Source organism: Caretta caretta, chromosome 20 (assembly GCF_965140235.1).
Source record: "Caretta caretta isolate rCarCar2 chromosome 20, rCarCar1.hap1, whole genome shotgun sequence".
Taxonomy (NCBI): domain Eukaryota; kingdom Metazoa; phylum Chordata; order Testudines; family Cheloniidae; genus Caretta; species Caretta caretta.
In genome coordinates, this window is record NC_134225.1 from 14495347 (window position 1) to 14507817 (window position 12471).

Here is a 12471-nt window from a genome sequence, read left to right on the forward strand (position 1 = left end):
CTCCCTGGGGCTGCAGGTGAAATCACTGTGTTGGGGGCAAGCCCAGCCTTGTGGCAGGAGCCTGTGAGCAAGGGCGCTTGAGTGGGAGACGGTCTCAAAGACAAGGGTGTTTCCTGGGAGGAGCCATTTGGCTACCCAGGTTTGAGAGGCCGTTGGCCACAAGTCTTGCTCCCTGAACTAGCCCGAATCTGTTGCCCTTCAGGCCAGGCTGCGAACCCCAGGGTTCTGAGGCCAGGAGGGTGTGGATAAGAGCTAGTGCAGGGGGGATCCTGCTGCAGTTGGATCTGAGTCCTGGCTGGGGCGGGGTGAGGAGAAGCTGCTGGTTTTATCTTTAGATCCACTGCGATTTTAATTGCGGGGCAAAGGTACCTGGGAACAGGGCCCCAAAGGGATCGGGTCCCTCCTGGGCACCTAAATATGGGCCTGGACTTTCCACAGAGCTTTGCAAATCGGAAGCTCAGCTCTTTGGAAAGTGGGCTACGAAGGGCCCCCTTTGGACGCTTTGACCCCAGCTGTGAGTGTCGAGTGGCTGGCTAGCCGATCCCTGGATCGCTGAGTGGGAGGGTGCTTAATAACCAGCAATCAATTGAAACAGACAGATTTATACATGGCGGCTCTGCCTTCAACGTAGGTTCTTAAAGGCACCAATGCCCCAGGTGGGGTAGTTAATGTTCCCCCCCGGAGTGTGCCATAAAGGCTGGTAGCACCAACGCCATCAGCAAACCGCCCCCCCCCCCGCCCAGCGCCAAGGATCTGAGCAGCAGCCCTTTGCCAAACACGTTGTGCTAACGAGCCGTTAATGTTGCTGGATGGTGCCAGGGGCTCCTCCCATGTGCCCACGCCTCCTGGCCTGGAGCCCCTGGAGGGCACTGGGAGTGGGCGGGGGACGGGAAGCGGCAGAGGAAAAGGGGGTCATTTTCATCTCCATCTCCCCTGCCCCCCCGGTCTCTGCAGGTGTCTGAAACTGCAGGCTGCTATGAGGATTTTGCTGCAGATCTGTCTTGTGCGGCCCCCCACCCAAAAAACCGCCCCCCCCAAACCGCAGCTCATGGGCTTTTCCCAACCCAGCCCCAGTGAAACTGGTGGCTTCCCAGTTCAGCCCCAGTGCTGGGTTACCCCCTTTCCTACCCCCGCTGCCCTGCTGTGGCTGCAAACTCTCCCCCCGCCGCACTCTGCACCAGGCAGACACCTGGGCTGGCCCGAAGACCATTAGCAGTCGCTTTGGATCGCCAGCAGTAAAGCGGTTAAGGGAGATGGTAAATCTGGGCCTGTAAAACTGGGGGAGATGTCAGAAGAGTCATCTCCCATCAATCTGCATGTCATCTGATAGAGGAGAAATGGGTGATAAAAACAAGCATTTTCGGAAATTATGTAGAATATTCCATTTGTGGAGTGCTGCAGTCGGGGCCGGAGCAGAATTTTAATCAGGAGGACTGCAGTGATGGACTGCAGCATGTCTGCTGTTCTAGTGTTGCCATCAATCACCAGCACACAAAAGAGCGCCTCGCACACACCAGCTTACAGCTGTCGGGGCTGCAAGCAGCCAGGGGAAGGGTCTAGGGAGGGGGGAAAGAAAGGAAGGGAAAGAAAAAGGAGGCGGGGGGGGTTGGGATTCTGCCCCATGCGCTCGGTTCTGGAGGCTTTAGGGGCGGGAGGGGGGGATTGGGATTTATTCCAGGGGGGTTAGGGATGGAATTGTTGTCAGGGGCAATTGTGGGTGTGCGAGTGAAGGTGACACGGAGATGCTGGTGTGTCCTTCGCCCAAGCAACGTGCGGGAGTGAGCACATGTGCGTTCACACACGTGTCCGTGCCAAACAGCGGGCCAGGACCTGATCGTCTCCTGTCTGACCCCTTTTCCTGGGGTTTGGGGGTGACCCCCAGCCATCCATCCCGATTGTGTCGTTCCGGTAGGTTTCACGGGAGGGAGAAATCCCAGGTGGGGTTGGAGCTCACTCCCTCTGCGTTGGAATCCGGTGGCTGGGACTCTTCAAACAAGCCTAAGGGAATTAGGTGCCTGCGTGCCACCGGATGCCCAGGAGAGTTGGGCGCGTGACCCCCTTAGGAAAATCCCAGAGAAGAATAGACTGAACCTAGTGTAATTCAGCCAGTGACAGGGGCAGGTAATTGGGGGTTGGGGGCGAGGACCCCAACTCTCACCCACCTCCACTGCCCCCTAGATCCTCTCCCCACCAACTCTCCAGGCTGGTGCTTGCCTTTTGGGGGTGAGCCCCCTTGGCGTCTCATTGTGGGGGAACTGATTTGTTGGGTTGGGTCCCAGCATGTACGGGGTCGGGGGAGGGGGGGAGAAGAGGAAGGAGGTGGCTTTCTGGACCCATCTGACCCACCTGGGATTCAGCTTAGGGCTCGGGAGTCACTGGGGCGTGCGGGTCGGGGCTCTGCTGGTGCTCCCTGCTGTGTTTGTGGGGGAAGGGGATGGGGATGGACTTGGCCCCAGGGTGCAGTCCTTCTCCCAGACCATGTGGGGTCAGAGAGGCGCCCCCCCTCCCCCCCCCCCAGCACCTGATCCTCACTGGGGAGAAAGGAAAGGAACGGGGGTGGGGGGAGGGCAGAGGGTGGGAGTTTGCGAAAGGGGCTGCCAGGGCTGAGGTCAGCAAGGAACGACCTGGCTGCTCTGAATTTCACTGGCTTCCTCTCTCTCTCTCTCTCTCCAGCCATCCTCAGGCGGAGACTGAGGGGCATCGCAGAACTGTGTGTGTGCGGGAAGCCCGGGGCTGGGCTAGAAGCGGGGAGCTGTGGGTTGAGACAGAGGGGCACCGGCGGAGCTGGGTAGGAAGCGCAGGGCTGGGAAAGCAGGGGGGCCTGTGTGTCGAGATTATGGGGCCCTGGTGGAGGTGGAGCTGGGGTGGGGATCCCAAGGTTGGGATAGCAGGAGGATGCAGTTGTGAACAACGAAGTAACCGCAACCTCCATTGAGGCCTCTAGCTGCTGCTGTCCTATAAATAAGGAGAAGATCCTGGGTACTTGTGAAACTGGGCCCCTGCGGGTTTGGGTCCATCATTCCTGGAAATCCGACCGCGCTGCGGCAATAGGTGGTGTCCTGGGTCAGCCCAGGGATCCCATGCCGGGATGTCCGGTGGGTTCTTGTAACTAGTCAGCATGGGTCCAGCTGTGAGACCAAAGGCTAAAATAGAGACCCAGAAACCACAAACAGGGTGTGATCACAGGGTTTTTTTAGCCTCCCCAACATCGTCTGTTACCCAGGGAATGGGAAAATGGGGACCGTGGATTGGAAAGCTTCTCGATTTCAGGGCGGAGAATTCGAATGCCCAACGATGGAATTCCTGCATAACCCAGGGCAGAGACCCTCACCCCAGTGGTCCCTATATCCAGCCCGTGACTTCCGGCTGAGCTAGAATGTATCTTTTAGAAAAAGACTCAGCGGTGATTAAAAGAGGTGGAGAATCCACCACACTCCTAGGTGACTTGTTCCAAATGTTAATCACTCTCACTGTTAGAAATTTCTGGGACCCGATCCTGGAAGCGGTTTGTTTGGAATCTCACGAGAACAGCCATTCTTGGGGAGATTCTGGCCCACACTGGTAAGGAGTCTCCTGAGAAGAGCTGGCAAAATACAGGTTTGCATGGGACGGAGGTAAATCTGGGTCTAAATAGCAATATTTTGCCTTTGTTGCCTTTCATCTGAGGATCTCAAAGCACGGAACAGCTTTAATTCACAACCGCTCTCTTCTACCCAAGCTGAGGTGTGATTGTTCTGGTTTTAATAATTAAGAGGGCATCCAGAGGTATTGGCCAACAACTTCAAAGTTCTTGGCTTTGGGTTGTCCAGCAAAATCAAACCCTCAGGTTGCGCATCTATAATCAGTGGACGCTTGTGAGAATTTGGCCCTATGTGATTTATCTGAGGTCCGATGGGATGACCATGCTAGAGCCAGGAATTGAACCCTGGGGTTCTGTCCTCCACCTTCTCGAAACACAAGACCCCACTGATTCTTAAGGGAGAGTCTTTGTGTAGAGGGGCAGCTCGGATTGGTTAAGGGAAGAGGGAGTGGCTCAGATGTGAAGCTGATTGGCTTTCGCTATGGCCAATAGAGAACAGTTTGGTTCCCTTCATAGCGGCCTGGAAGCCATGGCGATGGGTTTAGTTGGAAAACAAATCCTGTTCATTAGAACGGGGGATTCGTCAATGCACAGTGAGAATTGGCTCTGGGCAAACTTTTCTGTTTTGGAGCTTTTTCACTCTAGAAAACAGAAATTGAATTTTTTCAGCTAAAAAAAAAGTTCTTGCCCCCCTCAAACCCAAGGGTTTGTTTTTTTTTCCACTGAAAACTGTTTTCAAAAACTGAACGATTTCCCCAGGAAAGGTAGCAAAAGAGAAAAAATGTCTAAAATTTCCTGTGAAAAACTGAGTGGGGATTTTCAACCTGCTGTTCTCGTCATTGTGTTTTTGTGACTTGGTCCGAGGCAGATTGGGGAACTCCAGGACATAGAGAGAAATTCCCCACCGCTATTGTTATTTGCTCATATTTATGGTCATGAAGAAGGACCTCAGTTAAGGATCAAGGGCCCCAGGGTGCTCTACAAATATAGTGTGAGAAGCAGTTCCTGCCCTTCAGAGCTTCTGGCATTGTTCAGGGAAGGAGACAAAATCAGGATAAAAAGAAAAGGAGGACTCGTGGCACCTTAGAGACGAATAAATTTATTTGAGCATAAGCTTTCGTGAGCTACAGCTCACTTCATCGGATGCTCATGAAAGCTTATGCTCAAATAAATTTGTGAGTCTCTAAGGTGCCACAAGTACTCCTTTTCTTTTTGCAAATACAGACTAACACGGCTGCTACTCTGAAACCTGTCAAGATCAGGATAGCGACCTACCTGCTCCTTCATCCCCCAGACTGCTTGACTCAGTTCCCCCCACTCCCCGCATTGGCAGAGCTGTGTGTGTGGGAGCCCAGGGCTGGGCTAGCAGGGAGGCTGCAATTCAGGGAGTTGTAGGGTGGCCAGATAGCACAACGATGGCCACTGGACTGGACTGACTAGTATTTGCATGCTGGCGACCTGCGGACCTGGCCTGGTGTTTAGAGCATCCTCAAGCACCTAGGACTTGCCCTGAATCAGGTCCTTTTCCAGGCCCTGTCCCCACCCCAAACTCTGGCTGTAAAAAGACTCCTGTCCCTTCCCCTCCCCAAGGCTGTGCCAATGTCTTCCAGGTGGTCCAAGGCGTCCTGCATGGCAAACCTCAGCCTGTTAACCTTTTCCCTGCTGGCCAAAAAATAGGTGCATTGTGTGGGAAATGTCTTGCTGAGGCCATGGCTTGAGCATCCAGGAGGGAAGGGGTTAATTATAGGCAGGCCCCCTCAAGAGGAATTTGGGGCCCTGGTACATCAGGTTTGCTGGGGCTCCACCCACTCCCATTTCACCCTAGTTACAGGTAGTATGGGGGGCCCCTCCTCTAAGCTCAGGACCTCTGTACAAATGTCCCCTCCCCCCCCCCCTTTCTTCAGTCATGATTATAACATCCACTAGTGCTCGCAATACAGGGCCGATCTCTGTTCCCGTTTGCCTACGCTGTGTCTGCGTGCATGGGCGTGTGGCAGCTGTGTGAGTGGGTGTATTGTGGAGGTCCCGTAGTGTGTGCTTGTGAACACACGCACAGCAGGGGAATGTCTGCATAGGCACCCACGGGTGCATTCGGTTGTGGGTGCGAGTATGGCGGGAATGATGGAACCTGCATGCGGGTGAGGGGTTTTGGAGTGTTGTGTGTGCATCTATGGTGTGTGTGTAGTTTTGTGAGTCTGGCTGTGTGGAAATACACAGCCATGTGCTGCTAGCTTGGCCTGTGTGCCGTGCATGCTGATGGCAAAGAAGCTGGGAGGACAGAGGCAGAAAACCTCAGCTCACCATTTCCCCTGCAGCCTCTTTTCCCTGCCCCCACCCCTCAGGTACAAGGTGCCCTGGGATCTGCCCTATGGCACAGACGCACTGGCAGGTTTCAAATACCCAGCACCTTCCCCAAGGGATCCCAAAGCCCTTGAGCTGGGACATTGAGGCACAGAGTCATGCCCAAGGTCATCTGGCAGGTTTGGGGCAGAGCAGGGCATAGAACCCAGGAGTCCTGGCTCTGGGCCTTTAAGCATTAGACCACCTGAGTTCCATGGGGCAAGCTGAGGAGAAAGATTCCCTCTTGTCCCACCCTGTCTGATGTCTCACCCCAGATCTACACGTCTGGGAGGCTGTCTCCTTTTAGTGGGTAGCGAGCTCACAGGAGGGCTGGCTCTCTGGGCTTCTCTAATCCCCCCAGGGGATAGGAAAGTCCCTAGATCCTGACTCCATACGGTCTGAGAGGATATGTGATGGGGATGTGGGTGGACATGTCTGGGGAGAGTGCGTGCTGGCGTTGTCAACCCTCCAGGATTGTCCTGGAGTCTCCAGGAATTAAAGATTAATCTTTAGTTAAAGAGCATGTCATGCGGTGAAACCTCCAGAATTACGTCTAACCAAAATTGGCTAGCCTAGTAGGTGCTTGTTCACATGTTGGGCTAGGTGTGTATATTTGGGGGGTGTTGGCTGGGTGTGTATTGGGCTGCCTGGATATTTGGTTGACTGTGGGGGTGTGTACTGCTCTGTGTGTGTATTGAGGTATTGTGGGGTGAGTATGTTTGGGTGTATGCATTGGGGAGTGTGTCTGTGTTGTGGGGGAAGCAGAAAATCTCTGATTGCTCAGATAACCCCTTGTAGTCATGATCAACCCCTCCACTGCTAGCCCAGCCCGTGGAACTACCTCCTCCCCTCCCGCGTCTCCAGACACAGGTGTGAATCGATGCGCCATCAGACCGAAAAGGCTCTCAGCAAATTCCACACACCTCTCACGCACAGGTGCATATCCACCCTATCACACGGCCCCCTTCTTCACAGCTCCTCATCCTCAAATCCTTCTGCAGGCAGATGGGGAAAATGAGGCACAGTGAGTTACCCAATGAGCAGGAATAGAACCCACCTCCCCCGAAACCCGAACCAGCCCAGCCACCTTCCCTCTCCACAGTGCCTTGCGCCCCAAAAAATCACTAGCCCTTTGCAGAGCTCTCCCTCCCATAATCCTTATGTTGCTTCCATATGGATCTGTGCGTGTGTTTCAGAGCGAGGGCTGGTGACTTCTCATCTTTAACGGCCAAACCTCTGGGTTTTTATTTGCGTTGGGAAGGGGAAAAAAAAATCTCTCCCACCCACATAAGAAAGCCACGGTTATTACTTCAATTATCATAAAATGTATTGCAGTGTATTTATGGCAGGTGCGCTGCGGGCATCCTAGTGATTGCTCCGGGAGGTAATTCTGCTCCGAGTATCTAATGCTTATCTTGTATAATTGCTGCTTCCTTCTTGCTTTGGCTGTTCAAGCCCCCCCAATCTCTCCCCCCGCTCCACAACCCGCCCGCTTGCGAGGAGCTTTTTATTAAAATGGCTCCGAATTCATTAGCTGGGAATCAGATGTAAAAGGCAGGCTAGTGTAACATTTTAATTAGGCCTGAACAATAAACAAGCTAAATGAAGAGCGCACAGCTCCCTGGTGGACCGCCACCGCCTTAAGGTTGTGAAGAATCATTACGTCCTCAGCCAATTTCATGGTGGCTCCGGAGAGGAGGCTCGTTATGAAAAGCGAAAGAAAAAGAAAAGATTCCCCAGCTAGACGCCTCTATATTTCTCCCCCTACTTATGGCCCTGGCAGGAGGGTGGAGAGAGGTGGGGCATGGCTGGATAGGCGAGGGAAGGCCCCAAGCAAAGGTGCCTTGACCAGGGTCTTGTCTAAGGCCAGTGTGTCACCAAGAGAAAAAAATTCAAGCTGATTTGTGGACTAAATGTATAATCTCGGTGAGTATGTTTGTACCTAGGTATCTGTGTGAGATGGGGGAGGGGGAGCGGGGGTATGAGTTTGCCCTGGGCCCAGCGAAACGTTGCTTGGGCCTGGTGGGAGGAAGAACGGCCGTGGGGCGGGGGGAGGGGGCAGTGGAACGTGCCTCCTGCCCCATCTGCCTGCCTCAAGGCGTGGGAGGGGGCAATGGAACCCCCTTTTCCACCCATAATGCAGGGATCAAATACCCAGCACCTTCCCCAAGGGATCCCAAAGCCCTTGAGCTGGGACATGGTCTAGGTGGGTAAACTGAGGCACAGAGCAGGGCAGCGACATGCCCCATAGTGCAGGGCTTTCCCTTTGCTCCGTGGAGGTGGCTGGCAGTTTCTGTCTGTTTCCAGCTCTCTCTCTCTTCCCCTCTCTGCCTTTCCCTCGTTTTCTACCCCTGCCCCCGCATTCCCTTCCCCTGTCTATGCAGACAGTACAGGAGGCAGATTTTTGAACAAGGCCATAACATTTTAATTGGAAGCTCCGTGCCCGCAATCTGAGCTGCATGCCGATCTCGCAGGCTACTGGCTGCTGTTTGTGGACACTGGCTCTAGATTGTCCTGGTGTGTGTGTGTGTGTATGTGTGTGTGTGGAGTTAAGGTGTGTTATGGTAGCATATACTGCTACCCCGAACTGAGATCAGGGCTCCATGGTGCTGGGTGCTGTATAAACACACAATCCCTATCCCAAAGAGTTCACAATTGCTATAGCCAGTGAGTATTCCCACCCGCCTTTTACAGGTGGGGAGTGGAGACCCAGAAGGATTAAAGTGATTTTCCCAAGATGACAAAGAGAGAGACTGGGGTCAGAATGTGACCCAATGCCTTCCTTCAGCCAGGGAGTGAGGAGACCGCAGCTGTGATGCTGTCAGATGGTGGGGGTTTGGGGGTGGGGAGATGAGAAGGAAATGGGCAAATATATGTAATTACATTAGAAAAGGTGCCTTAGAATAAGTTTTAATTGCTTTAGATTTGCATTAGAAAGCCTTCGTATTTAGGACAAAGACAGCATGAGGATGTCTGTGAATGCGGCTGCAGCCTCCAGGGGGCGCACTCATTACATTGTGACTTATGCACACCAATACACAAGGATTGTTCTGTTTGGAAGGGAGGGTGCAGTGAAAGCCAATCGTTCAGCCACTTCCTCTTAACCCCATCCTATAAAATGAGAAGAAGAGGCCAAATAACTGAACTTCATAGTAGGTAACTTAGAAGACATGAAAGGAAATGCTTCTTCACACAGCACGTAGCCAATCTGTGGAACTCATTGCTGCAGGAAATCAGAGAGCCGGATGCTGTAGCTGGATTTTAACAGGGGCGAGGCCATTTTATGACCAATGGGGTAGGCACAGACAGACAGATCAGACTGAAAATGCACCTGCAGAAAAGGACTCACTTGGTGGCTAGATGAGACCATTTTAGGCTGCTGTAAGTGGCAGATCAGGATTGGGCTGGGTGGGGAGAAAATCCCGGGTACTGAAAAGCTCTTGAGCCCTGGTCTACACTACAAACTTATGTTGGTCTAACTGTGTCACTCAGGGGTGTGGATTTTCCATTTATACTGACCTAACTCCTGGCGTAGACAGCGCTTTGTGGACGGGAGGGCTTCTCCAGCCTCTGGGACAGGTGGAGTACTTATGCTGATGGGAGAAACTGCACCGCTTCTGCACTGCAAGTGTAGACAAGCCCTGAATCTAGCAGAGAAAGGCAGAAAAAGAACCAGCAGCTGGAAGTTAAAGCCAGACACAGTCAAATTAAAAATAAGGCCCTGACATGTAACAGGGAGGGTGATGAATCCTTGGGACAAACCACCGAGGGGAGAGGTAGATTCCCCATCTCTTGATGTCTGCATATCAAGACCAGATGTCTTTCTGGAGGATGCTTTAGTTAAACACAAGTTATTGGGCTCAGTGCTGAGGTGACTGGGGGAATGTCTCTGACCTATGCTAGCCCCTACCAAATTCACATCCATTTTGGTCAATTTCATGGTCATAGGAATTTAAAAATAGTAAATTTCATTATTTCAGCTATTTAAATCTGAAATGTCACCATGTTGTAATTTTAGGGGTCCTGACCCAAAAAGGAGTTGCGAGAGGGTCACAAGGTTATTGTGTGTGTGTGTGAGGGGGTTTGCTACCCTTACTTCTGTGCTGCTGCTGGCAGCGGGTGCCTTCAGAGCTGGGCACCTGGCCAACAGCTGCCGCTTTCCGACCACCCAGCTCTGAAAGCAGCGCGGAAGGGTCGGAATACTGCGACTCCTCCCTGCAACTCCCTTTCGGATCAGAACCCCCAATTTGAGAAACGCTGGTTTCCCCTGTGAAATCTGTATAGTATAGGGTAAAAGCACACCAAAGACCAGATTTCACGGGGGGAGACCAGATTTCACGGTCTGTGATGCATTTTTCATGGCTGTGAATTTGGTAGGGCCCTAACTATGCAGGAGGTCAGCCCATATGCTCTGATGATCCCTTCTGGCCTTCGAATCGGTGAATCTTTGACAAATCTGGCCCCTAGCGTTTGAAGCTTTTCCCCATCCTTGGATGGAAAAGGCCATGGAAGGCATTGGAGCCTGTCCCTGTCTAATCAGAAGCTTGAAATGGCTGAAAATCCTGACTTTAGCCGCTGGGTCCCTGACAATTCTACGTAAGCTCCTGCCAAACGATGCAACAAAGGTGACTTTCCCCAGATTAGATGTGAACCTCAATAATGCGCCTGCCGGGGACTCCTTCTCTTCATTGATTCTGAGATATGGGTCAGTTTTGCTCCCCAGTGTTTCTGGTTTTTGGATGGTCATAGCATTGCATGTTGAAAACACATAAGCATGTCAGAATTGCCAGGGACATTAAAAAGGAGCTGGGTTGGGCTCTCGGCATCAGGGGAAGGGGTATGGGAAGACAGATTTGTGGTAGTCTGGTGGTGGTGGATGTAACTTGACTTTTTGGAGGGGCTGGCATTGCTATTGGTAGTGCCCCACTGCAATAAACCCCTGCTCACCCGCTGCCTTCTGCCTCCTCAGTGTTATCTGACGTATGAGCACATTAGCTGGATATTTCTGCTAACATGATCTTCTGTGATATAGCTGACAGTGGAGACATTTGATTTGCCATCATTGGGGTCCAGGGTGAACATTCACATTTTGGTGACTAGTGGCAGTTCATACTCCTCCGAGCTATTTTTTCAGGCTCTCTGCAGATTCAGGAAGACATTGCCATGCTGCTTGCTCACAGTTTAAAAATGTGAAGGATTTCTCTATTTGGATTTTGCAGCAGATTCTGCAGCTGTGGAGGCATGACTGAGGGTGTGGGGGGTGGAGCGAGCTTTGAGGGTTGGATGAGCATCCAGATTCTTGGGGGGCTGATCCAAATGGGTTCACTTCTTAGCTGACACATCTGACCGGCTCAGAGGATGGCGTTTTTTGGAGGGCAGTGGCATGAGGAGAAGCAAGGCTGCTAGTGAGATATGAGCTGGAATAACATTAAGATTTATAGACATTCTTGCCTTTCCTATCTGAACCAATATCCAGCTTTCTAAGATTACGCCTGCTTCAGGTAGGGAAATAACATGTAGCTAAGTATAAATCCTTTTTATTTCATGGTGGTTTTTGTTGAAAGATGTAACCTTGCTACCGGAGATAGCTGCATAATAATGCAAAGGACTGGGAGCCAGGACTCCTGGTTTCTATTGCCAACCTGGGAAGAGGTAGAGCAGAAGATGCGTGGGAGTTGGGACTCCTGGGTTCTATTCCTGATGGGGGATGGGGGAGGTCTATTGGTTTATGGAGACGATTTAAGCCCACGACTCCCATATTCTATTTCTGGCTCTGGGAGATAGTGTGGTCTCTAGTGGCTAGTGGCCAGAGCAAGAGACAAGTAGTCAGGACTCTTGGGTTCTATTATTGTCCGTATGAAAGAGTTAAAACTATGGTCAGACTAGGGGATTAAGAGACAGGACTCTTGGAGTCCTATACCACCTCCAGGAGACAGTGTCCTATAGTGCTTGGAGCAGGGCATATTGGGAGTCAGAACTCCTGGCTTCTATTCCCAGCTCCGGGATAGGGAGTGGGGTGCAGTGGTTAGAGCAGAGGGGCTTGGCAGCCAGGACTCCTGGGTTCTATTCCCAGCTCTGGGATAGGGAGTGGGGTGCGGTGGTTAGAGCAGAGGGGTTTGGCAGCCAGGATTCCTGGGTTCTATTCCCAACTCTGGGATAGGGAGTGGGGTGCGGTGGTTAGAGCAGAGGGGCTTGGCAGCCAGGACTCCTGGGTTCTATTTCCAGCTCTGGGAGGGCAGTGTGGTCTCATGAGTTAGAGACGGGAGCTGCGAGTCAGGACTCTTAGGCTCTGGTCCTGGCTCTGAGAGGGCAGTGGGATCTGTTCGGCAGAGCAGGGGACTGCGTTACATTCTGGCACAGGTAGGCCATGTGACTTCTAGAGATGGCTCTGAACCCAACCCCTAGGTTGGGACACCCTGGAGCTCTGGGGAAGTCTGGATCTAGGTGGGGAGCAGGTCAATAATCTTTATCACAGGCCCCAACCCAAACCCTAGATGAGACTAGCCCCAAACTCAAGATTGATGGGAACAGGGAGTGCTCAGGAGCTCTGT

General features: G+C 52.4%; 1 long non-coding RNA gene across 1 annotated transcript in view; it reads left to right on the forward strand.

Moving 5' to 3' along the window:
- Nucleotides 1–12471, forward strand: part of LOC125627668 (uncharacterized) — a 293710-nt gene that overhangs the window by 2294 nt on the left and 278945 nt on the right. The window lies entirely within an intron of this gene.